Raw genomic sequence first — 27,930 nt, 5'->3', positions numbered from 1 at the left:
AGAGGGATGTGGAACTTATTGCAAATTCACCAAAAAATCTGAACGTGCAGTTTTTTTTTTTTTCTCAGGAAAAAGCACAGTGGCACTATGAGAGAGTTCTCCAGGAGGACCTTGGAACTTGCCCAGATATACTTGTTTTTTATAGATATTCACTGTTGTGAGAATTAATACACCAGCTTTTGGGAAATACTCTGAAATCCTTGGGAACAAGAAGGTCTAAATGCCAATTATTGTTATTTTTAAACAAAATATTTTACATGGAACTGCTGACATATAACGCTGTTGGTATTAGTATGGACTATTGTAACACTCTTCATAAAGCTTACACTAAAAGTGTGGAGACTAAAAGACAAACGTATATTTATAGTGATAAGCCCTTTTCAGTGGCTATCATTGTGTTGATATTCACGGCTTCAGGGAGGTTTTGCCTGAATAAGGACTGCAGAATAATGCCCATATTAAGAAAATGATATGAACTGAACTGGAAAGTGAAAGTCCAGGTTAGGAGCTGTCATTCTGAAACTCATTTTCCCAACCATGAAGATGAACTCTTATTACCTGTGAATATGGAATTCAAATACTATTTTCAAGTTTTAAATGTAGGTAACACTTTACATTATGTGTCAGTGTGGTACCAATTACAGCCTAACTCTGATATTATGGATCTGTTGAGAGATAGGACTGAGCCAAGAAGTTTCATAGTAGCCCAAACTACAAGAAAAGTTCAAGAAGATTTCAATTTACTCTTCTTATACAAGCTCATATTTAGTATCTTGAGACACCTGATGCCTTGGATATAAGAACATTGTCTTTTTAGTGTAACAAACAGCTTGCACTTTTTTTTTTTTTTTGTCCTCCTCCGCTTTACGGGTGAAAATGAGCTCCTCATCTAACCACTTGCACACCTTAGTAGCCATTGCAAAATTTCCCTATTACTTATCCCTGATAAGGAAACTACGTGTTCCCTGGTTGCAATGTTCCGCAATGAGTACGGTCTGGACAAGGGGAAATTGAACGTTGCCCTAGTTCCACAACTGAACTGTCTTCTGCTACTTTGTTTGAAACCAGCTCTTTCCCTGGCTGACTTACAGTGCTGTAGCTACAGTGACTGCCATTCATCTATCCTGGCTTTGACCAAGATGGGGCCTAGTTCTCAGGAAGAGTTAAAAATAGATGTGATGATATCAAGGTGCTTTTACAGAAAGCAAGGCTGTGCCTTAATCCCTGAGAGAAAATCTTACAGGATTTAACATAAAATATTGCCATAGGCATCTAACTTGTCTTTAGTGGTAAACCGTGTTGCTAATCTAGAATCTCGATGGTAATAATAGCCACGCTTTTCATTAAAACAAGTGGATTTTCACTGTCTTCTCAATAACAGCAACTGGGAAATATGGATGTTTCCCGTGATCAGTGAGGGCAATAGAGAGATTCTGACGCTGGTACAAGAAGTAGCTGTTCCTTTCTGATTGCTGAAAGCCCTGGACTTTGCCTGTAGAGCAATAGCGTGCCATGTTTGAGATGCTAATTCACTGTGAAGTTGTAACAAACACAGGTCCAAGCTTTTGAACCATACAACTTATACTGTTCTTGAAGAAAGGAAATCAAAAATCTATGTTTAAAGAATAAAATTAAGTCAATTCACCTACAAAATATTTCAGCTAGGTATGCGAACTTGGATTCTGTTTGCTGGACCGTGCTTTTAACTGGAATGCTGAAACCCTCCGTAGAGGAAATGTTACCTATGCAAGTATTAGTTAATTAGGTCCACTAGACTGTGAATCACAGTGAATGGCGCTTGTATACTGATATCTGCCATTAAAACTATATTGGGCTTACACATGTAAAATCCCTCTGTCACTGAAGGAGAAAAAAGTTTTTAGAGTTTCATACATAATGGATCTATAGCAAAATTAGCATTTTATGAAAAAAATTGAAACCCTAGAATGAAATTATAATACAGTTTCTATTTTGTGTGTCCCAGTTTGCCAGTGCATTGTATGTACGATACAACTCACAGGTCATCTCCTGTATGTCAATTACAAAGTCACATCAAAAAATCTTTCATTTATCTGCAGACTCAATTACCCACCCATGACCTGCATCCTCTGTAACATTATGATAGGAAAAGTACCTTCTTGTACTGTGGCAAGAGGTTAATTTTCTGGTTAACTGAAAATTTCTGGGATTATTTTTTTTAACTGTAATAAATACCATGACTTCTCTACCGTGAAGTGTTTTCTTTTCTGTGTATGTTATGTGACATGCTTACACACAAATAAATAAAGTTTTCTCTGCAGATACAAATATAAGTAACTCTTGCCTGTTCTATTCCAATAAACATTCATATGGGAAAATGCTGTAAGCTTAGGTTATTGAGCATACACATTGCAGACTGGGTACAGTACAGTAAGTAAATATACACCTACTCAGGGCATCAAGCAATTTCACCTCCTGGTCATTTACCTCCTTTTCATTCCCAGTGCTTTCCAGGATGACCAAGATACACAGAGATCTCCACCCATTTTAGGCATACTCCACACTAAACCTGGCTGCGTTTAAATCATCCAGAGTGCCAGTGTGAACCTCAGCAGAACAAGGATTGTAGCTTGTTTTTTTTCTTAGAAGAAGCTGAAGATGTTACCTAAGCCAAGCTTTTTCTATGACTTTGCCCATTACAATTAGGAACAGAGCAAGGAATAGCCCTGCTAATTCCCATGGATATCTTCAGGCAAGGCCTGTGCATGGTGGTGTGATAAAAAAGGGCCAGAAATCATTCACATGTGAAGACAAGTGGGAAAATGAACTTAGCAGGCCCACCCACAAATGGTAAGGCACCATCTTCCCCTTCTTTTCAGGATTCTGTATCTCAATCCCACGGCTTTAAAATATGAAGCAAAACCTATTAACATGGGCTTTATGTTTCCAATAGAATAGAAGTTGTAATGCCAGCAGGAAATCAAATTCAGAGTATTGTGTTTCATATTCTGAGACTAAATTTTGCAATAGCCTTTATTTTCCTTCCTCAGTGAGTAAATACACATTTAGAGCAGCTAGGTACTGTTTAAGTCTGCAGCCACACATATTTACAAATCACTTATCACAATTACTTATTAATTTATAAACAAATTCATCCCACTCAACACACTGAGATGGAAAGGCTTACATATTTGTTAATCCATGCTCTTATTCCCTAACTCCTACCACTAGGAATTCTGTTCAATTGTTCTTTTGCAGAAGATATATAAAGAGCTTTTTAAATCCAACCTGTTAAATTGTGCTTCCTTCTGTACTTTTGGTGTTTTGATCCTATATACTTAAATACCAAATATGAGTCATAATTATATTTTTGATTCCTGATGTCATTATTCAGCTTATTTTTAAAATGGAAAAAAAATAATCATGATTCCCCAAAGAATCAAACAAACTAGCAGGGAAGTTGAAGGAGAAAAATAACATCCTCCCTAAGCCTGAGCAACGTGGTTCATATTTCCTTCTTCCAGCTCTCTGCCTATGGGAGCATCTGTCAAGGCTGAGTCAGCAACTTCTCAGAAAACCCTCGTAAACATGTTAGTAGACATTTCATTTTGTCATCTACCTAGGCACACTGGATTAGTATGCAAATAAGACACACAAGAACAGACCACAGCAGCAGTGCTAATGCTCTAAGTGATCTTTCAGTGTAATTAGAATTTGTTTCATCACACTAATTTGACATGGCAAATTAGTGAAGCTAAGATAAGGGGGTTTAGTAGAGCCAGGGTGCTGGTATGTACACAGAAACTTGCCAGTAAGTCTGTTTGCACATGGGAGTTGTGTAACATTGCAGAGAAGTGACAATTAGCAAAAGCTCTAGATAAAAAAAAAAGTTTTTTAATTTTAATCGGATAATTTGATAGGTTATATTTTCTTCTGCTACTGTATTATAATAATGGTCTAAAGATCTTGGTCTCTCTGCTGTTAAGAAATCTTTCAAGACTTAGGATAAGCTACATGGTACAACAATTACACAAGTTTAGTCAAGTCTGGCCCAGTGGTATGTAGCAACATGCTGTGCTGTCACATGGGAATTCAAGGGGCAACTTCATGATTTCTGTCTCACCAAATGTGCAAGCTGAAAGCTATTCCACAGCAACAACAAAACTCCAGGCTGAGGGCAGTGATCAGCTTCTTTTCTGCACCCTCCTGCTCCAGATCATGCAAACTCAGGAGGGTTCCTGAGTCAGAAATTAAAACCAATCTGCTATTGTTGCAGAGTAGTCCTGAAACTCGGAAGATTTCAAGAATGGCTGGAGCAGGCAGTAGTCTAGAAGAGGTCTAAGGAAAGGTATGGCTAAGAGGGTACTCACCCAACTTACAGGGAAATAAAATATTTAACTTCCTGATTAAAATGAAGGCTCAAGACTGTTAGTTTTTGTAAAACATTTATCCCTAACATTAAACAAGTTACCTGACCTTTGATGTAACACACTGTTCATTTGGACCTACTGAGATCATCAAGCAATAGAGTGCATCTGGCTAGAGATGAGATGATAAATCTCTCTCAGCTGAATCACAGCTCCCCCCAACATCCCCAGAGATGCAGCTTCCTTTCGCATCTCACACTCCCCTGAGGGAAAACGGCTGTGTAAGCCAAAGAGGGGCTGCCCTGAAATGCAGTCTACAGATCTGAGAATTCTTATTCTGTTTTCCCTTGTGTTGTATTTGATTTGGAATAATGACTGTGGGTATAGTAATGGCAGTTGTTTATAAAATTTGCATCATATAATGAAATGCTAAGATGGGGCTTTATGACTTGGAATGTTTAAGAATAGTGGAGTGGAGAAAAATAAATAGGCATATTTAATCTGATTATGTTTTTACTGATAGGATAATAAGCTATTCTTTCAGTTATATACTTTGCATTACTTGTATAATTTGACAATGTCCTGAGGAGAATTTAGGTTGTCTTTAAGAAATGCTAAAGCAGACAGTCTTTGAACAATTAGAAGGAAAAACATTATACTCAAAAATAAAGCAAGTCCTAGGCAACGTGGAAATCCTCACTATGCAGCCTGAACAGAAATCAAAAAGGAACAAGCAGAATAGCAAGATAGAAGTGGCCCTTCAAACGAGGAGACATCTGTTGGTATCTTCAAGTTTTGCACTTCCAAAGTGGTAATGTCCAAAGAACTGAAACAGAACAGATGTTAGCTAAAATCCACCAAAGCAATCCCAGAGACTCTGGAAATTGACCTTTTCTTTCCTTTTCTGATCAGGATGTGTTATCTTTGGGAGAAGCATCTGACAAGAACACCAGATCTTTCCAAACCCTGAGTTTTTTTGGGCACAGGCAAAAAGTTGCCTACAAGTACACTCTAGGAAGAACGTAAAGGAACTTCCCTGCAGAAAAAACTCATTTCTCAAACTTGGAATCACCTTTTGGCATGCCTTCTTCCCCCCTTTTTTTCCCTGAACATTGGGTCTCGTGCCCCATAAATCTGAAGGCCAGTGGGGAATTCCCTAGAAACTGTGCTGTAGGATTGCATCCCTGAGGTACAGCCAAGCAAAATAACATTGATACTTCTCAGAGAATCCTTCTTGATTTCAAATGTGAGCTACCTATTATTTTCATAAGGATTTTCCAAGCCTATTTTTAATTTTTCGGCCTCTTCTCATTATAGGAATCACTTCCTAAACAGGGCCAAGAAAAAGATTAGGATTTTGATTCTTTATCCTTGGAGAAGCCTGGCCAAACAGGTACAGCACACATAGTTATGATAAAAATAAGCTAACATCATCTGCTTCTGAAAGCAATCCGATGCTGTTCATATTTCAAAGCTCAAAAAGTTAGTACTAATATCTGTTTTGAACATGTTTAGATGTTTAAAAGAAATTAAATCCAGTATACCTAGAAGCTGTGGGGAGATGATGGAAGAAAATATTCATTCTAATGTGCTGTAAAAATGCCTTTATTTATTTTTTATTTTTTAAAGACAGGGGAAAAGGCCATGCCATAGGGAATATTTCATGGCTAGCGGGAGGGTTAAATAAACAAATGATAATAACACCAATCAGACCTCTTTGCTTAAAGCCTGCAGAGTCAATCTGCTTCTGACTGTGGAGCTACCAACCAGCAAAGGCAAACTAATTAGACACAGTCAAACACTTAGGCAATCACACCTTGTGAATGTAAGCGTCTTCCTGTCATTTGGCAAGTCTCTCAGCTGCCTCTGAGCGTGAGACAACAAATCCCCTGCAAACAAGTTCCTCACTCTCCCTGTTAGTGAGATCTAACAGAGCACAATGGCTGGAGGTGAAAGGTGGCAGTCTAGTCAGGTAATGACATCGTCTTGAACAGCCCACATTAAAATAGTGGCACTTGTTTAGACTAGCCTATTTGCACCTACCTGCAGAGGGCCTTTTTAATGTAATTATTAGCCTCTGCAGCCCTGCTTAGGATTTGAAAATATTATTCATTTTCATCTTGCTTCAACTACCGCTGCTATCTCCTATTCAGTCCCAGTCACCTCACCTCCCCACAAGTAAGTGTAGAAACAGAAGCAGATAAGAAGAGTTGAATTAACAAGAAACAAGTTGGCAGGTGGGCTGTGTGACACAACAACAATAGTAATAATAATAATAAAAAAAAGCAAAAAGATTTGACAATATATTCTAATCACTACCTGACTGTAGCAGAGCTGCAGGCATTGAAATAGCTTTCTAGGGAAAAGAGTAAAGACAGCAGGAGAATGGTCTAAATCCTCTTGTGTGAAACCCAAGGGCAGGAACCAATCCTTATGAGCCTTAGAACAAATATGTAATTACTGGCGTTCAAAATTTTCTTATTTTCTCAGGATTTAACTATTCACAATTGACAAAATATGACATGTAGTACACTCCTAAAAAATGAGATATGTAACCACCACTTATTTTTAGCCCGAGACCCCTAGACACACAACTGAATGTAGAAGACACGAGCCAGTGCAAAACAATTGCATTGCCACTCGCCAAAACGTCTGTCTGGCTTCCTCATGAGAATCCACATTGCACTGAAGAGGTGAAGTGAGTTATTTTACCTCCCTATATTCTCCTGTTCAAATATTCTCCAAGAAAGGTCCAGCAGAAGCTATCTCAGAGTATCTTAGGAACGTAAGTGCAGCATTTGCCGGATGAATGGGGAAGAAAGCGTTTGAAAACCAATCCAGCAGTAGGTGGCCAGCAACAGCCAAAAAAGATGGGGAGGAGAAGAGGGACTGGTCCAAGCAGAAAAGCTGTACCATCCATTTCCCAGAGGAGCACAGACCTGTCCAGCGTAAGTCAACTACTCTGGGGCCATTCTAATAAAACAGAAACTGGATGAAAGATACACAGAGGAAGAAAAAGAAAAATATCTGCTTCCGTTGTCAAGAGAGTAATTTCAACCTCTTTTAAGGAGATGTTAACAACAAATAAATGATTTCATTCTTGCCTTGTCCAGCAACAGTCTTCTCACAGAAAAGACAGCTAATTTACAAGATCAGTGCTTCTCACTGATAAAGAGAAGGTTTTTAAACAGCCCAAGTGGAATGTTTGCTCAGTGGGATGTTTTGCCTTTTGGTGCAGTTAGCTTGGGTTCTGTTATTTATCTTGCAAACAATATCACAAATTGTATCTGTGAAGATAACTTCTCTTTGTGCTGATAAGGCATTGATTTGTTTCTCCCAGCACACAGCAGTTTCACAGGGGACTGTTATGGTGGAGGTTACCATCTTTACCGGTATCGCTGCCCAGCTACCAGTTCTGAAGAAGAACCAAAATATGTCCCAAGCACTGCTGATATCTATTTTGTTTGTTTGTTGTTTTTTTTCCCTCTCCATCTGGCTATGATGGATGAGGGTCCTTTAACTACTCTTGTTCTGTAAACTGATATTATGCATCTGACCTAAAATGACAGCTGGAATCAGGGCCACACTTAGAGAAGATCATGCCCAACACAAAAATATAAGCGAGTTCTGGAGGGTGCCAGCCCTGGGTCAGTCTCAGCTTATTTGTCAACCTGCCAGTTCACTGCTCCTCAGTGTTCTCCTTCCCTGACTAGCAGAAGGCACTGCTTTCAGGGGTAGTAAATGCACCATGTTGAGAGACAAGCAGTTGGCAGGAGTCCTTATGACAGGGGTGGCAAAAGCAAGACAGGTAGCCAGATGGATCTGGTGTGGCCCAAGGCAAGCACTGAAGCAAAGGGGTGAATCAAAATCAAACGGTTACTATACCCTGATGGGAATCTCTGATTACAGTGACACTGTATAGAGAAACTGCATATACTACAAGCTCTTATCTGTGCTCTGGTGCTACTGCAATATCTTGTTGTGTAGTGACATTCTAAGTCATTTTATATTGCTATTATTATTGCTACTCATGTCAGTTTATCTCTGATCAGTCCATCCTCTCTTTTCCACTTGGTCTCACTTTGAGTCTTCAGGGGTTTATTAGTATTCACTGACCCTCCAGGCTCTGTATTAATTTGCTTTTAAATATTTGTACCACTTCCATCAGAAATGAGGACCTATGCAACTATATTAATTGATTAGAAAAGAAACATGTTTTGCAGACAGAAGTATGATCTTTCATTTGACCAGCTGATCTAAGGAAAATGGGCAAGCTCTTCAGCCATCATATCCTTAAATTTAGCTATGATACTCTGAAACACCACAACTACTATTACTGCAATATGCCTATTAAAAAAGAACATTGCAAATGAACTTGTGGAATTCAATTTGAAATGTTTAACAGTAAGAGGGTGAAAATAATTCATTTGGTCTGGATAAATTATTCAGTGCTATTGCACCACTAATACTGTTTTATTTATACTTATTTATACCCACACATACACAAACACACTCACACACTGTTACTTAGCTAAATATTTTAATTGCATAAAATAATAAGTAATGAATGCAGTATATATCAAGTATATGACATGACCTTATTTTTCAAGCAGAGGTGACAGGATATTGAAGCATCAGTCTGTGTGTGAATCTCTGCAATGACAAGCAACACCATGAGAAGCAGCTACCTCACAACACCGAGACAGCCTTTGCTCACACAAGCCTGTCAAAATTAGACTTTAGCTGATCCCTGTACCTGTAACTACCTTCCTCTTGATAGCACATCTTGTTTTACTTGCACCCAGAGGGCCTCACTTGCAGGTTTACCTATCTAGAGGACAGACCAAGGGGCACTTGCCCTTTCAGAAAACCAGTGACAACACATTAAAAGTACAATCATCTGTGAACCTGATGAGACACCATCTATCCCTTTGGCCATGCATTTGAAATGGGGGTACTGGAGGAAGTGAAAGAACCAGGATTTTGCCACAGCCATTCACCCAGTTTCTTCTCATATTTCCCTTCAGCCATCAGACCTGAATGAAGACAGAAGGGAAATTCCTGGAGCAACTACCTCCTGGACCTGGCATCAGTTCTCAGGATGCCCAAACAACAAAATTTGGTCCCTTTCATTTTCTTTCAGCTTGTGTTTTAAAGAAAACCATGTACAATGAAGGGAACATTTCCAAAATAAGGAGCAACCAAGGAAATGGCTCAAAAGAGACCTGAGGCAAATTAAAGCCCAATTTAACTTTTGCACAATAACTTCACTTTATTTAGATGAATCATTTATGTGGTGAAAAACTTCAGCTTACTACACTAGAAAAACTCAATTAATAGCCAAAGCGCTTAGAGGTAGGGGAAGAGAGCACATAGGTAAAACTCCAGTAACTGAGTTAAGAAGCGGATGCAAACGTCTTTTGACACAGAACATTAGAAATATTGAAGAAGAAAAAGGAAGAGTTTTCCTCCCAGTCCATGACAGAAAGAACGTTTGTAGAGGGTGGTCAGTGAATGATAAGCGATAATAAATCCAGCTGTCTCAGGAAGGACTTGTTCCACACTGTGCCGCTGCAGGTGGGCCTGAAACAACAAGCCAAAGGCCTCACGGAAGCCTGGAGTGGAGCAGGGACAGGACCATCAGTGCCCCAGCTGCCCCACTGGCCCTGTGATCACCCTCACTGCCTCCCCAGATAGATCAGAAAGAGGGTTTGCCTGCCTGTTCCTTGGATTATGGAAAGAACATTTTATCTTGGTTTGGAGATGCACCTTCCCTGACTGATCAGTGCTGTTAGCATAAGAACCTTTTGTAACTGGGCTCGCTTCTTAGGGGTTGCTCTGTCTCTGCTCTCTAGGTAGAAGGTACCAACAGTATTCAGAACAGCAACGTAAAAGAAAATCACAGCCTGTCTTTATCACCAAGAAATAAGACGAGAAAAAAACTCCTGCCTTTTTCACATCACCCATTGCTTTTCTTCTGGATTTCTGTGTAACTATACAACTCGCTCTTTTAAATACACAGGAAACTAAGCCAAATTTACCACAGTATCAGACATCACTTTTCCACAGCGAGGAAAAATCTTATCGATCAAGTTGTGGGGCAGGAGCAGTTTGTGAATTACAGCTTTTTCAAAAGGAACAGAGGGAGTAAGCCATTCTGCTCTCCTGCAAATGTAAACTTAGCAGCAGAAATCAAGTCCACAACTAAATTTTTTTGCTGGCTCCCTTGTTTGCTTCTTAATTGCAGAGGAAGGAATATTAGGTTCAAGTTGTAGCCACAGGAAAGGGGAAAGGGAGTAGCTGAGGCTGAATGATAGCTTGATTGCTGTGGTCTCTCAGGTTTTATCACATTTGAATAGGTTTAACCCTTCAAAAGCTGGTCACTTGTCATCCGTGGTAGGAAAACTGCTTTGTTATAAAGAGAAAAAGAAAAATGCACTGGTGCATATGGTACACCATTAATAAGTCTCACACCCCATAATAGGCACATTTGTACACAAATGTGTTTTTTGGGATCTAGCCAAGAGCAGAGCACCCTAGTGAATCATAATGCACAGCTAATGAGTTATTTTTAGTAAATTTGGCACTTGGAGTTAATAAAACCAATTTGTCCCCAAAAAGCTAAATCACTTATCACTTCATTGAAGGTGCTAAGTGGATCTAGAACTTCAGGATGCTGTCAATAAAAATTAAAGAAGCTCATCAAATCTGCCTAGTAATTTGTGCTTCTCTCTACTATTGTTTAGAACAAAGGTAAGATGCTATGACAGGCAAGCAAGAGGTGTTTTTTTTTTTTTTTTTTTACAGGAAGCAGTAGTGCAATTTAACTGTGCTCCAGGGCTGACGCTTGCTGTCTGAGGCAGGTGAGCACAAAGAAAATAAGACTATTATTATTGGGAAACATCCAGTTAAGACAGCTAGACCCAAAGCGCAAAGCTCTGAAAAAACATTGAATTCTTCATAGCCTAAGCATTTGGAGATGTGGAATTTTGGTTCAGCCTGCTACAGACTACTTATAAATTCAGATCTGGAATTAAAGTTCACATCCCTCTGAAACAGAAAGGTATTCAATTCAAATTGAAGTTGAAGGGGGAGGCTGTGAGGTTAATATGAGGTTTTGTTTTGGGAACATCTCTGGTGGCAGAAAAATGTCAAATTATTTTCCATTTAGAGAGTACTTATAGAATGACTTAGGTTGGAAGGGACCTTTAAGATAATCTATTTCCACTCCCCCACCTAACATGGGCAGGGATGCCACCCACTAGATCAGGCTGGCCAACTTCTCCGACTCGGAAAGTCATTGCCACAGACACCAGCTGTATTTCCTGTGGGAAATTCCCCTTAACTCCTTCCTTTCGGGGTAAGTTGTCATTAATGACCCTCCTATGTTGAGCAAAGGAGCTGCATATGGATGTGCAAAAGATATCCACTGAAGTTTCCACTTTAATATCCAATGAAAAATGTATTTGGGTAGGGAACTCTAGTTTTGAGTGTACAGCAATTGTCTGCATTAAACAACCAGTCTAAGTGGAGTGCACTGAATAGGAAATGAGAGTAAAGCAAAAGTTAGAGCTATGCCAAACTACCTGAGTGTAATGTGGATAGCAGTGAACTGTGGCTCATGTCATGTTGTGTTATGTAGCATCAAATCACTGTACAGTGTGACACAGCGTAAGCAACATGAGTGGCGTGAATGTGACACAGCACAGCCTTTTTTCTTCTCCCTTTCTCTCTCTCTCTTTTTTTTTTTTTTTAAAGAGCATTTTACTTTTAATCAGATAGCTGCTGTCAATTCAGATAACAGCTGCCTGACCCAAATTTTCAGCTGACTGAAGTGGACGAATACTGAAGTATGGACTTCCTATTATGAAAAGTTAACATTCCAGACTAGCATCTCTGTGATAAAAATACTCCATTTTCTTCCCCCGACTCATTTCTTCCTCCCCTAACACTAGCTATGTTTTCTTACTGATTCTGAATCAATAATTTCATTTCTATATTACAAATCTTAAAACTATACTGGGAAAAAAGTATACTGGAATTTTACTTACTGATGTTTAATTATTGATGTAGGCTTCTTTAAACATATTTAGCTCTCTGAAACAGCTCTTTAGAACTGTGTTCCATTTCTTATTGCTTACCTATTCTGTTTGTTCTCTGCCTCCCTGATCCCTTTCGATTTTCTGCAGGTTAGCAAGTGCTACATTGTCTGCTTTTGAAATGTGTCTTTAGGCATGCTTTTGTTTGACAAGGAATGCCAAGGCTGAGCTGACAAAATCTGTTTGAAAATCTTTTTCCAGGTATACAAGATCAGTAAGTCTGTTCAATGTATTCTGTGATTAGTATTTTTCTTCAGATATTTATATCAACATTTCAGGTTTAGTGAAAGATGTTTTCTGAGCATACCTGTCAGTGGGAAACCTACTAAAGGTAAGTAACAGTATCATTTATATATTCAAATGTATAAATATATTTATGGTAAATAGTTGATGTCTCTCTCCATATAACTTAAAAGAAAATATACCTTTAACAAGCACTCAGCCACTGTTCTTTTCACAGGTTGAAACAAATATCAGCTTAACGAAAGCTGTCTTTTAGGTATCTTGGCTCTAGCTCTTTACAACCAGGATCACTTTAAACATAATATTTAAATATCTGCACACTTTCCCCTGCAGGGGCAGGGACACTGAGACTGAGGATAATGTTTGTCCTGTAAGGCAAACTCTCAGGTAAAGAAAGCCTTTATATATATTCAGATACAGCATACTCATGAATTCCAAATACATTTTTTTATTATATATATATATTATTTATTTTTAGCACAGAAGATATCTTTTGCCTTTTACCTTCCCAGTCACAACACAGAGATCATGTCATTGACTAAATCGTTTGGTGAAAGCTGTACCCAAAATCTTCCTAAAAGAGGCCAACTAAACAAAGATGGCGCAACTGCAACACAGACTCCTCCTCTACCAACACACCTCCTATTTGCCATGGTGTACCACGGCCTCAGGAAGTAGCCTTCCAGACTGGTGATCACAGAGAATTTTCTGAATCCTTGGAAAAGTAGTACAACAACCCCAAAACCTTCTCCTTTTTTCCTATCCTCCACAAAGCTGCCTTTGCATTTTACTGTCACTCACTATCTCTTGGTTAGGGTTGAAGCCTGACACACTTTTTGTCTTTGCATGGAGGCACCTCAGCACAATGACCCCAATATACTGAGCAATTCACAAGGTGGTGCTGGGATCCCAGGCAGTTCCCTCTGGAAACAAAAGTCTGAACAGAATGTTTGACACTAAATCTCAATGGGCTAGCAAGGGTATGAACTTAAGGCAGGATGAAGACTTAGCTGAGGGACAGAAATTTCAACCTAGAACACAATTTTCCTTTTGATGACCACAACAAATAGTTCTTGGAAAGCAGAAGGCAAATAAGGGATCTGTGAATATCTCCTATGGTGAGATTAAGTCAGCTCTCATCAAAAAACCTGAAGAAATTCTCTGGGTAATTGTATGGGTGTCAAACTCTTAATTCTAAAATAAGCTACAACTTTTTTTTTTTTTTAATGGTTTTTGTGAGGATGTGTGTGATTTTGTAACTTTATCTGACTTCATTTCAATTAATGACAATAACTAAAAAAAATCTCCATGGATATGAGCATGAGTTGTTACACATTCCTTGCTTAAGAAATAACAGGAAACGTCTATTTTTATGTAAAAAAAATAAAAACCATAAATATCCTAACAGTTTTTTATTACAGTAAAAGCACTAATCTAGTGCATTTGGAACTGGAAAAGGACAACAATTGATCTTAACTTTGAAACATGGAAAAGTATTTTGCTTATGATCTTTTGCCATGGAAAACGAAACCAGTCAATTCAAATGTAAAGAAGTTGATCTTGTTTAAAAGGTGCTTGGCACTCTAATTACATGAGAAGTACCTTCCTTTAATAATTTATTAGAAATATGGGGCAATATAAAGACAAAGTCTAAAAATACCCACCATGTAAACTAGTGTTCAACTGCTCTGTTAAAATTAAAAGCTGAAATTCTTTGACTGTCTCATTTTCTAGCAGAACGCACGAAAGAAATATTTTAGTTGGTTCTCACCCTCCAGGCAAAGTAGTATAAAACCTCTGGCCTGATTCCAACCCCATTATCAAAGGACTACTCACCTAATCTAAAAAAGCAGCTCTTCATCAATTTATCATTAACAAGAGCATTACAATATAACGTAGGGAAACGGCTTTCCACCAGGGATTCAGTTAATGGGAGTCTAGAGCCACATAACAAGCATGGCAGAAGATATGCCACAGTAGGTGAAGATAATATACATATATTCGAGGCAAAGAATATGGCAAATAACTTCTCTACTGTTGATGAGCTCTCTGCAATACTTATTTTTTAATATTTAATTTTAAAAGTTTTAATTCTGTCCTTATTCTACAGCAACATGCACGAATGCAAAATAACTAGTTGCTGTTGCTCACTCCCTGTGAAAATGTCTTATACTATTTGGCAGTCAGTGAAAGTGTGGAAACAAAAAGTGGAATGAGCAGAATAAGCTTGTGTCAGATCAGCACTCTGCCTCATAGGGCTGCAAGTTTGTGGGGGACTTTTGCAGGAGCCATGAAGCTAACGATATCATTGAAGCACAGCCTCAATTGAACTAAAACAATATTTTACAGATAGAGAATGTGAACTGGAGCTTGACAAACAGTCTGTAAAACAGTTGCACACATTTCAAAAATAATTTCAAATTAAAAGAGAGAGTCATTGGTATATTTGCAATACACATCTCCTTAGCGTATAGGTTCTCTGGACTATACTACTCTAAGACAAGTAGAATAGAATTTAGGATTTATTCTGTATAAACATTCTATTTTCCACCAGCTGTGATAAAATTCATCCATTACAGGCCATACAAAAATTTCTTGTACCAACTGAAATAAAAGGAGATTAAGAAAAAAAGTCGCAAAATACCTTTGGTGAATGAACTGGTCTGAAGAAATTGTGAACGGTGTAGTGTTTACATCACTTCAACTCAGATCTCGGAGTGAAGTTATATATCCTGAAAAAAATATGAAGTGTTGCTATACATAACAGTTCACCTGATCAGCAAGGCAGGTCACAGCAAACACTTCACCCCACTGCTGTGGTCTACTATGCTGACTCCCCATGGAGAAGAGATGAGTTCAAGGTCACTATCCTGAAATTCAAAGTGCACAGCAGGATTGGCCCTACCTACCTGTAAGACCTCCTTCCCCTTCTCTGACCACAACCTTCCATGACAGCCATGTTCCTCCAAACAACGAATCTGCCTGCAAACAGGAAAGATGCTCCTGAGAGAAGGAGACAACTTTTGGAGGAGCTGGATGTGGACTATGGACCTTCCTCCCTGAGGAGAGAAAAATAAATTCACTTACAATCTTCATGGCAAACCTCATCTTTCTAGCTGAAAGATGAGGTTTCCATCTCTCAATAATTTCTTCAAACAAAGCAAAATTCTATAAAACAATCAAACTTGTTTCTCAACAGGCTAAGAGACAGAAGGAAGTGCTTCATACACAAAATTGTATTCACACACACACTTCTCTTAGTAACAGAAAGCATTTTGATATTACATTGCATGAGGGTATACAAGAGCATACTGAAACTGAATGACATCATTACAGTTGTATTTCAGGAACGGAATTAGATGTAGTATGCTGAATCAAATATGTAATGAAGTACTCACAGATATTGGATGTTCTTGCCATTGGTCTCTATACATTGACAAAAGGAACTGATATCCTGATACATAGCTTGAAAACAAAATCAACTTTCTAAAAATATTTTGTACATCACTGGACTGGGTATAATCACTTTCTTCTGAAGCTGCTGGTGGTCTCTGCTAACAAATTTTGTTTTACAATAACTTCATATAATATGGCAAATCCTTCACTTTGACTATTTCCCTTCAAATGAGGAAGAACCAGACCAGGGTGCAGGTAGTTACCCAACGCCATATCCTGCCAATATTTTCAAAACCTTTTTCCCCATTCTGACCTGAAATAAAGAGGAAAAAATGGGAAAACAAACAAACAAAAAACCCCTCCACTTCAATAGTTTCAAAATATTTCATTTTCACTTCAGTTTTTAAAGATGTGTTTTGTGATTCTATTTATATAGATATTTTATAGATATTTCAAACTGGACAAGTAATTTCTGTCTCACTTAGAACACGTCCAAACAGAATGCCTAAATACCAGGGAACATCTTCCAAGAAGTTATTTATTCGTTCCTATTAACTCTCTAATTTTGAGGAACTGATACCTTCCAGCAAAAAAATCAGTTTGCCAGAGAATTCCCAGACAAACCTAACAAATAGCATTCTTCTTGAAGGTCTCAGGAAAAAGTTCCAAGTGGTTTTCCCTGAGGGATCATTCTGTTAACATTGGACATTAATTTTCTTATGTGGCAATATCAAGTCAAAGCTGTCAGGGGGAAGAGGGCCTGGCCAGAATGAGAAGATAAGCCTAGAACTTCTCTCCCCACACCACCACAGATGCCCCAGGCTGCACTCTGCTCCAGGAAGTTGTGGGGAAACACACAAATTGCAGCACCTTCACAGGAAGAGCCTGATTTCAGAAAATGCAGCATCTGTACCAGTTAGATAATGCGTCTGGCCAGGGAAACTGCAAGAACAGCAGCGAAGGAGGAGAACCAGGCTGAGAAGCTGTAGGAGCAGCGGTAGGAGATGGGGATAAAGGTTACTGAAGGTCAAGTACAGCCGGCACATCGCTGCTGGCATGAAATTGCTGCTGCATTCCAGGAAATCATTCCCTCTCATCTTCCTGAGGCTGTCACATCCTATTTTGCTTACCGGCTCTTCTTCAAGGTGTTCGTCTTATTTGTCTCCTTGGGCTTGCTGTTTATCTCCATTTATTCTCAGCGTAATTTGAAGCTCATTGTTTGAATCCTGTGACTAGTGGGCAAGCAGGGGGAGAGCTAACCTGTGTAATGATCTGGAGAATCTACGTGGGAAGGAAAGAGAGCAAGATTAGTAGAAGTGATTACAGCGGGAGTTGTGATGGGAATATCATTTCACCAGAGCGAGCAGTGGGAGACTGGCTGGCCTGCATCTTGTCATTTTTGCAGAGAAAACTGAAGGAGCTGCACTACTCTGCGAGAGCTGCGTCCAGAAGCTATAAAATTACCTACTGATGAATAAGCTGCAAAGTTGTCTGAAATAAAGTTTAGGAAGCAGTAACATACCTCAAACAATTCCAGCTGTATGGTAATGTTAGATAATTAGCACCAATGGGTAAAAGGCATGAATACTCAAAAGCAAAGCATTAGCATATATTTAGCAGATTACAGTTAAATTTAATATGAGCTACCTGTGTCTGTTGAAACAGTTCTTGCAGCAGGAAACTCGGTCCTCCTTTGGAAAATAAAAAGTATTATCAGTACTTCACATATGGCTTGCTGGGGGCTCTTTTGAAGAAATCGAAGCTTGCTATTCACAAACAAACAGTGAAAAAAAATTATAACCAGCCTGGGCCTACATATTGGCAGCAAGGTGTGGGCAGCAGCAGCTATGGGGATGGCCTCTGTGAGGAGAGGCCAGGGCTGCCCCTGCTAGACACAGCCAGTTCCAGAAGGCTCCAATGGCCTCATTGCAGGGCAGGGCTGAGCCCCTCAGCCACTTGTAGGGTGCCTTTGGGAAGACGTATTTAAGAAAGGGTAGAAAATATTCATCTTAAGCGAGACAGTCATTGCTATATTACATTTCCTTAGCGTATAACTGGTCTGAAGAAATTGTGAACCACGTGGTGTTTACAGTGCTTCAGTTAAGATCTCCAAGTGAAGTTCTATATCCTGAAATATGTATCCTGAAAAGTTATATATCCTGCCCCCGCTGGACACAGCCAGTTCCAGCCGGCTCCAACAGGCCCACCACAGGGTAGGGCTGAGCCCCCCAGCTATGTGTAGGGTGCCCCTGGGAAGGTGTATTTAAGAAAAAGTAGAAAATACTGTGTGGAAAGAAGAGGAGAAACAGAAAGAGCAAGAAAAAAAAGAGGCAACACTGAGGTTGGAGGAGGAAGAGGAGATGCTCCTTGACAGCAGAACAGATACTCGCATTGCGGCCCGGGCAAGGCCCCATGCTGGAGCTGATGGCTACCCCTGAAGGACAGCAGCCCGAGGAGAGCCCATCCTGGAGCGGAGGAAAGGTGTGAGGAGGCAAGGGCAGCAGTGAGGAGCTGTAACAGGCTGAGCACAATCCCACATCCTCGCTGTGCCACTCGGGGTGGGCATAGAGGTTTGGAGTGGAGTGAAGCTGAACCCAGGAAAAGGGTGAGGAAAGGCATTTTAATGTCTGTCCTTCTGTTTTCCACTACCCAAATTAGTAATTAAATATGTATTTTATTTGGCAATAAACTAATTTTCTCCAAGTTAAGTCTGCTAATCAATTATTATTGTGGGCAAAACAATCTCCTTGTCTTCACCACCACCCACATGCTGCCCTTCCTATGTCTGCCTGCATCCTGCCGAAGGGTAGCGACCAAGTGGCTGGGTGGGAGCGTGGCTGCTGGCCAGGTCTAACCCTCCAACCGTATCCTCTCCAGGGAGATCCGAGGACATGGCCACCTCTTTCAGGCACTTTTTGAGTTTTTTTTTTTTTTTTCTGTCCAGAATTCTGCTTTTTAACTTTTTCTCTCACTTGCTCTCCACGCTGTCCTACTCTTAAACAATCTGTTGCATAAGAAGCATGGACAAGCCCCAAAACAGGGACCAGAAGCCAAGACTCTCTTAGTTAAGTAGCGTAGACTCCATCCTGTTCTCTCTCTGGCCCAAGAAAGCCATACTTTATAAAAAAGTCAGCTTCAAGAGGCTGAAAGGATAGCACATGCACCTGAAAGCAGCTAAAATTCAGCTGAAGTCCTGTCTTGGGAAGCAAAAGCTGTGGGTCTGAGCTTATTAAAGCAAACTCCAAAAAGCCTACCTTTAGGCTTCATTTCTAGGATATATTTACGGGCAGAAGCAAATCACTGCCTTTCATACCCACCCATCTATCTGCATTTCAGTATGTGCTGTGTGTGTTTATGAAGCATTCTCTGAGTCCACCTACTGTATTAACTTTACTGAGATTTCATTAGCGATCTTTCTAGCATGAGAGCTGTGTTTTTACATCCCTGTGCAAGCATTTTTATTTCCTCATTTTTTTTGCTTTGGGAAGTTTAAGAAAATGCCTTTAAGTTACTATTGAATTAAGGAGAAGGGAAGTAATCCCTCTACTTGTTCAAGGAAAAAAAAAAAAGAACCTCAAATCACACTTTTTCATCTACACAGTCCTAGAAATAATGCTGCATGTTTATCATTTCAAGCATATTGCAATGCCTGAGTAAAAAACACTTGCATCTTCTGAGAATAAAAATGAGGAGGGATAAGAGGAATAGAAAACGCTACCAGGAAAAAACAGAAAACTAAGTGTAAAGGGAGCTAAGCTACAGCTAAAACTGCAGCTGTAACATTACTTGTGGATAGAATATTTGTACAATTTATGATGTATAATACCTGCAATTAAACTTTAAAAGAAATTGTTAAAATGGAGTAAGTGGTCATTAAAGAAGGAGAAAGATGTTGACTTCTGAGAATATAACTATTGTTATCTTGGAATTCTCTTTTCCTTCGGAAGGTATTACAATTTCTGTCTTAGACAGAGGCAGGGTTGTTTTGTATGCTGACCAATGCTGCTCATGTTGTTACAAGAGTATTTGTGGATATTTTAAAAAGCGATATAAAGAAAAGCATTTTTGAAGAACAAATCTTGTTTCTTTTCACATATCCAGACTCACAATGAGCAGTACTCTTATTCAGACTGCAGAAACTGAGACTAAATTTAATATAAGAGAAAGTCAGTGTTTCTTTGTGACATGGTTAGGATACACCACCAGGAGTTAGGAAATTAAAGAGGTCATGTATCTGACACTTAGGAGTATGTCTGCACCTGCTTAAAACTTATATACTGGTCATAGTGGAATCTTGCAGAAATAATCTAATCAGGATCAGAGGCAACAAGGGAATTTCTGGATAAGTCAAGAGAGAAACACCGTCTCAGAATTCCCTTCTTGCCAAGTTGCTAGGGAGTCATAGGAACAAAGCTGAAGCTCCTATACACACACATTTTCATACAGATTTAGCTATTTATATAAAGCCAAGTGACCCGTTGAGAAAGACTGGCAGGGAGACCCATTCCGGAGGAACTAACAGACTGAATGAAGATTAACACACTAACATGAGACATGGAAGAGCCCCTAGCCTTGACCTGATAGAATAGCTTTTTTTTTTTTAGCCTCTTCATGTTTTTAAGGTTTTGGGACATCTGAAGGCTGAACAGGAAATGAATTTGTCATCCAGCTCTCCACGCTACCCGGATGAATCTGTGAGAACAGAAATTGTAGAAACACCACTAACAAAAGGTGCCTTGGAGGAAAAGAAAGGACTGCAGACAGGGAATATGGTAGGACACAAAGAACAGGATTTTTGCATTCATCTTACAATTTTCAGCCCCCTAAAAACAGGGAAAGACAAGTGAAACAGCATAAAGAATAACAACCTAGTTTTTGCAGGCAGATTTTCTGTGTTGTTTAAAACACTATGAATATAGGATTTGAACAAATACTTTCTTTGATTCATTCCAGTTGCACCTGTTCTTCACAGAGAGGAACCGCAAGAAAAATGAGTATTCATTATTACTGGCATGATTATCAATGTGAGCCAAGAAAATTCAGCCCTTCAGAACTGAATTATGCCCCTTGCTTTTCCTGATCACTGTGCATTACATTGTTACAGTCCGAATTACTGTGAGTAGGACAACATTGGATTCTTCAAAGAGCAGAGAGGCTTGCTTGAAGTTTGTGTATATTGATTTTCCAAATGCTAGTGATAATACATGCCTTTAGTGTTTATACATAACATTTATCCATTTATTATGCCATTTGCCAGTGCTATCCTGGGTTGCATTAGGACAAACATCAGCAGCAGCTTGAGGGAGGTGATCCTTCCTTTCTACTCAGCATTGGTGAGGCAACACCTGGAGCACTGCATCCAGTTCTGGGCTCCCCAGTATAGGAGAGGCATGGAGCTCCTGGAGAGAGTCCAATGAAGGGCCATAAAACAATGAAAAGACTGCAGCATCTCCCCCGTGAGGACATGCTGACAGAGCTGGGACTGTTCAGCCTAGAGAAGAGAAGGCTTCTTATCAAGGAGAAGGGATCTTAGCAATGTCTATAAATACCTCAAGGGAGGGTGCAAAGAGGACAGAGCCAGGCTCTTTCAATGGTTCCCAGTGATAGAACAGAAGGTAATGGGCACAAACTGAAATACAGGAGATTCCCTTTGAATGTAAGGAAACACTTTTTTTTTTTTTTTTTTTTTTTTTTTTTTTTTACTGCAAAGATGACAGAGCACTGGAACAGGATGCCTGGGGAGGTTGTAGAGTCTGCCTCCTTCGAGGGAAAGGGAGTCATAGAATGGTTTGGGTTGAAAGCGACCTTAGAGATCACATAGTTCCACCCTTCTGCTGTGGGCAGGGACACCTTTCACTGCATCAGGTTGCTCAAAGATGCATCCAACCTGGCCTTGAACACTTCCAGGGACGGGGCATTCACAGCTTCTCTGGGTAACCTGTTCCAGTGCCTCACCACCCCTCACAGTAAAGAATTTCTTCCTAATGTCTATTCTAAATCTACCCTCTTTTAGTTTAAAGCCATTACCCCTTGTCTTGTTACTATACTCCCTGACAGAGTCCCTCTCCAGTCTTCTTGTAGGCCACCTTTAGGTATTGGAGGGCTGCTATACGGTCTTCCTGGCATCTTCTCTACACTAAAGAGCCCCAACTCTTCAGCTTCTCAGCTTCTCTTCATTGGAGAGGTGCTCCAGCTCTCTGATCATCCTTGTAGCCCTAAGTCACCTGCTCTATATAGTCCTGCTTGATCAGGGGGCTTAAACCACATGACCTCCAGAGGTCCCTTCCAACCTAAACCAACCATTCTGTAATTATCCTTTCAGTACTAAATTCATTGCTATGAGGGTGGTGAGGCACTGGAAGAGATTGCCCAGGGCAGCTGTGGATGCTGATCTAGTGGGAGGTGTCCCCGGCCATGGGAGGGGGGGTGGAACTAGATGATCTTTAAGGTCTCTTTCAACCCAAACCATTCTATGACCTTATTTTGTTGCCCTTTTTCTTGTATTTTTAACAAATAGAGAAGTATTGGAATCTTTTAAATTTGAATTTTTAACGGTTTGAATGTTATTTTTTTCAAATATTTGCAGTACCTAACATGAACTAAATTTGTCTATCTTTGAAATAACGCTAAAGAGCAACAATAAGCATATACAATTAAAAGTAAAGGCCATAAGGATGATGATTAGGCAAGGTTTGATTTTGTGGTATGACACCAACCCAGAACTGGGAATCAAATACATGCTTCATAGCAGCAAAATTTAAGCGAGCACTGGATAACTTTGCAAAAGAAAAGGTTGCTTCTAAATAAATGATCGTTATGTGAAGAGCGCCCATACGTGAAGCTGTGAGAGAACAGTAAAAAGCTAAAAAGCTAAAACTGGAAAAACTATACCTAGTTTATTCCATATTTAGACAAACCATTTAAGTTTCATTCCCAGCATCTTTTTGGTTATTGTTTGGGTTTGGTTGTGAAAGTTTTGCAGAACCTTAAAAAAAAAAAAATACAGTACCCTCCCTCCATTCTACATTTTATAAAAGAACACAGCCCTTACAGATTCGATAAATTATTCATGGAGAAGACAATATTACTATTAGACCCTGGGGTCTTGGACTCCCCACATGTGAAAGATCTAGCTCTACACAATCAATCCAGCAGGATAACTCTGTTATACTCTACTTAACCCACATTGCCTAACAGGGTTTGAAAATGGATTAGTGGATGAAGAGCTTGTTTTAAAAGACATATTATCTCCCAGAAAAGGAGAGGATAATTCCTATTAGCTGTTTTAAGAAATCAAATGATCCTGGATTGGAGAGAAACTTCTCCTATGTTCTCTTAACCAGCTAGACACTGACGTGTGATGACTAGAGAGACAAGGGAGAAGCTGTGCATCAAAACAGGTAGTCAATCAAAAAAAATCAATACTAAGCGACTGTTCTGGATTGAAAGCAAGGTATCAAAACTGACTTATTCTTGCATATTCTCTAATCATCATCTACGAAGGGGCAAGTAAGACTTCTGGAATGGCTATAACTCTTTACAGCAATTTGCACAATTGATACTGGTATGCAGAGGATATCCTAACACTCTAAATTAGAGAGGAAGGTATAAAGCTGAAAGTGTATCTGGAGACTAAACGTTTCTTTGCTTTCTATTTTTGGTGACTATGGGATGTCCAAAAAATCCCAGTGGAATTTATTATCTATAATGATGGGGGTCTATTTTTATCACAGAAATTTCTGTTCACTATCAAAGCACTATGGTAGGGTCATTTTTGATTTTGCACTTGTCAAGATAACTGTGCCTTTCATACATGCGTGCATTTTATTTGTAATATTTCCTTGCAGTAGAGAAAATGACTGGAAATAGCTCCACAGTAGACTGAGGAGAGAAAAATAAAGGCACAGGGAAGCTTACCTCTACATGGAGACAACATGTAAAGCCCACCAAGCAGATCAGAGATGCTCTCTTCTGGGAGGTCTATGAGGAAACTCTTTAGCATGTTACCAGTCATCTATAGCCTCAACAATGCCAGGGCTGGAGTCAGGAGTGTTCTACAGAAGATAACTTCCAAGTATTCACTTAAAAAGAGAAAAGGAAAAAAAAATCAGATTTTCACATGCTTCCTATTGAGGAATAGTCTAGATCTGTACTATTACAGCTTCTCACCAGATGTTACTGTTAAAAGAATAAAAGAGCACTCACTGAACAGGAGTTTTGATTTTGCAGCTGAGTGTGTATCAAAATCTGATGCCAAGACTTACAATATTCCAGACAGAGAACAGAGACATATTCTGAACTTCCTATGCATCTACTCAAAACAACTCATAGTTTGAATATCAAACCTTCACAGCAAACTGTTCATAGGCAAGCCCTAGGCTGAAATTTGTTCGCAGAAAACATTAGTTAAATTTTAACTAACATATTTCTGGATCCAGTAGAGCAATTTACAGGAGCAATATCTTCCACTAGCATACATGGTCACTCCAGGGTTCTGTGTAAACAGACAGAACTCCAGAAATTTTACATCAGTGTAAACTATTTCTCTTGTTAACAAAATGGCAGCATGACAAATATAATGCAGGAGTACAGTTTGGCCCCCTTTGCTTAGCACATTTTTTCTCTTTTATTCTTCAGTACTTTTTCTCCCAACATGTTTTTTTGTTTTCAGTGCTGCTACCTGACTCTTCCCTTTCAGACAGCCTCTTCCTGACAGTTATCAGGGTTTAACATACTGTACTAGGAGGCTCGTGAATATTGCTCTTTGATTTTTAGTGCTTTATGAATGGCTTGGAATCATTGCTTTAAAAAAAAAAAAAAAAAGAAAAAGGAAAGAAAAATAGTTTCTGAAAACCTTTGTGCTATTGAATTCTGCCTGCAAACTCTCCAGCGCTGAATTGCTTTGCAACAGGACTGTCACTCTGCATGCTAGCTGTAACAAACCTCCCATGAAAAAAGAGCAAGGCATAATGTTGGAAAAATCATAGTATGAACCTTATGTTTGATTAGGATGTGTCTTTTCTTACATTTTTCCTTCTTGATTTTTTTGGCCTTTTGTTGTTTAAGAATATATTTAAATCTGAGGTACGCTGGGTCTCAGATCCTTTATTGCTTCACAACAGATACCCACCTCTTTTTTTTTTCATTACCTGAATAAAAACATGTAATCAAGAATTAAAATGTTGGACCCTGGAATTACAATGAGAGTTCAGCTCAGAAGAAAAATATGATACCTTTCACTGCATTTGGCTACCTGGACAAAAGATAGACCGTCAAAGGTACTTGGAGGAAAGAGAAGAGGAGCAGCTCTAGAATTGGAAGTGGAAAGCCTCAGCAACAGAGCATTTTCAGGAGAAACGTGAAGAAAGTACCCCTACCTCTGTTTCCCTAGGGATGTCTTTGACACAGAAGCTTTCCCTGAGTGAAAGTCAAGGAATTTATAATCTTGTTTAGGGTTTCCAGAGCACGGAGGTGAAATACTTCCCAAGAGGATTAGATTCAGTCTATCACACCATGGCAGAGCACATGCATTAAACTTCTCACCTTCTAGAAGCCTTGGCAATTTATTTGTCTGTGCGAAATTCCAGGCAAGAGTACAGCAGTGCTGTTACTGTGTGCCACCATCACATTCATGCAGCTGGAAATCCAGCCTGAAATCATTGCTGATGAGCCTCAGCAACATCCTGCAGAGTGGAAAGGATCCTGGTGGGTGAGACCAGCTCTTGATGCCACTTCTGCAGGTGACAGAAGTACAGTGCAGCCCCCAGGCAAGCGGCTCTGGCTGACAGCTGATGAAGCATGGGGAGCACTGTGGGCACCCTGCTCATTCCCACAAGGGGCAGTTCCACAGTCCTCAGAGACAGCTGTGTGTATGTTCAGAGGAGCAGAGCACTGTTTGGTCCATGGGGGATGAGCAAATGAGGGTAGTGGTCTTTGTTTTGTTCTTCTCCTGACTCCTGCATGTTCCTGTACGCTTCTTACTAACTGGTTTCAACATGGAAGAAGTGCCCAAGCCCATATATGCGTAGGAACAGGGAAAGTTATCAGACTTCAGTCCACACTGCCTCAATGCCACTGCCCCTCAGCAACAGATACTTTCAGTTTGGTTTCCAACTTGTTCTGCAGCTTGGTGAAACAAATTGTAAAAAGTCATTCTTTGCAATTCACCTGCACCTTCTAAAGTCATGCACATAGCCAACTTCCGTTCCCCTGTCGCCTGGCTCACAAATGGAGAATAAATGAACAAACCATTGCAATCAGACATATAGCATTCTGCATTGCACGGCTGCACAGTGGGCACCCACAGCACAGATCAGTGTAACACTGGTGGTGCTTGTGGAGTGTTGTGCACATAATGGTGTTTTCTCCAAAGCTAACTGGTAAAGATTGGTTAGCACAAGTTACCTGGAAGATACATCAGTACTCTGCTCCTTACTGACTGGTGTGTTAAAAGGCTCCGCAGAGATGTGTTGTTTCGTTAAGAAGCCACTTTGCCCTGTGAAACCAAAGTGCTAGGGTCTCTGATGAATACACGGCTCTTGGCTGTAAGGTCATGATTTCTTTCTTTCTGTGTCCAACTTTTTTTCCCTGTTGTACCAGATCAGTCTGATGGATTTAATAGGATCCATGGGATTTTCATTTTTCCTCAGAGTCTACTACATTTATAGGCAAGAAATACTTTTCCACTTTCCCACCCCACCAACAGTTCTGTAAAACAGCTCCACCTCCTAGGGGTCTACACTAAATTTTTTAATATTATGGAGAATCCTTGATTTGCAAAGGCATGCTTAGAGAAAAGAAAAGGCTGTCTTTGCAACAATGCCCACCCTTCAACTTTGTAAAGTTTTCTTCACAAAGTTTTGTTCCAGAACATTTTGTTTTAGAGGCAATCTCTCAGAAAGCTTAACATTAATTTAAACCTTTTTTCCTTTGTTCTTTAGTGTGCATGGAGAGGCAGGATTGTTAAGCAAGGAAAATAACAAAAGATCCTCTGCAGAAAAGGTCACTTTCTGGCTGGAATTCCAGTTCATACCTATTAAATGGTCACTTTTTAATTTTTTTTTTTAAGTTGTGTGCTTGTTTTAAAACTAGAAACGACAGTCAGTCCCATATTCAGCATTTGTATGTCATGTTTCAGCCTGGAGCATATCTTTATGGTTAAGTTATAAACACTTAAATTAAGAATTTATAATAAAAAATACATGACAACTCCCCAGCAATAACTTTGCAAATACCACCACTATAATGACAAAAATGATTAAATGCTATCATTCTGTTCAAGACATGCCAACAGATTTTGTGTTAACTGCCTGCAACTAGAAGTCTGGCCTTTTTTTAAATAACATATTAATATGAATTCTGCCAATACTATTGCAGCTTCCAAAATATTATTAAAATAAATAAGTTCAGGGGGAGAAAGAGCAACAAAAAGACAGTTTCAGAATTATAAAGCCCCATGTCAATAGAAAGTTCAGTTTTAATATAAACTTCATTGTTCTTAATACAGGTTACTCAGAGCAGGAGAGACAACCAGTTATGTACTAACCTGATTTAACATGGCTGTGTGGAAATACTAAGCATTCAGGATATTATACTCTGTAACACTGAGGAGCACCCTCATGACCTGGGGAAGCAAGATTAAACTAAATGAAATATTTTTTTAGAAAGAAAAAAGAAAGCATGACAGAGGGAAAGCAAGACTTGTACTGGGAATATGTTGTATTTCTTTTCCAGTCTCTTTATTCTTCATTACAAATAAGTTAGCTAATTGTTAAATACCAAAAAAAGACACTAATTAGAGTAGTTGCTTTGACATCTGTGAATACTCTAAGTTAAAACTTAATTAG

General features: G+C 39.4%; 2 long non-coding RNA genes across 2 annotated transcripts in view; both read right to left on the bottom strand.

Moving 5' to 3' along the window:
* LOC121074195 overlaps nucleotides 1–15,743 on the bottom strand; it is a 33,895-nt gene extending 18,152 nt beyond the window's left edge. The window contains exons 1-2 of the long non-coding RNA XR_005822205.1: nucleotides 15,598–15,743; nucleotides 15,333–15,420 (exon numbers count right to left, since the gene is read on the bottom strand). This is a non-coding gene — a long non-coding RNA (uncharacterized LOC121074195). The remainder of the gene's footprint in view (nucleotides 1–15,332; nucleotides 15,421–15,597) is intronic.
* Nucleotides 15,744–16,309: 566 nt separating this feature from the next.
* On the bottom strand, nucleotides 16,310–27,708 carry LOC121073948. Its single transcript, XR_005822023.1, has 4 exons — nucleotides 27,630–27,708; nucleotides 24,002–24,165; nucleotides 17,215–17,365; nucleotides 16,310–16,397 (listed from the first exon to the last, which is right to left on the bottom strand). It is a non-coding gene; the product is annotated as an uncharacterized LOC121073948 (long non-coding RNA).
* Between the last annotated feature and the right edge of the window lie 222 nt (nucleotides 27,709–27,930).

This window comes from Cygnus olor, chromosome 8 (genome assembly GCF_009769625.2).
Source record: "Cygnus olor isolate bCygOlo1 chromosome 8, bCygOlo1.pri.v2, whole genome shotgun sequence".
NCBI classification, from domain to species: Eukaryota; Metazoa; Chordata; class Aves; order Anseriformes; family Anatidae; genus Cygnus; species Cygnus olor.
This window is presented reverse-complemented; position numbering and strand designations above follow the sequence as displayed.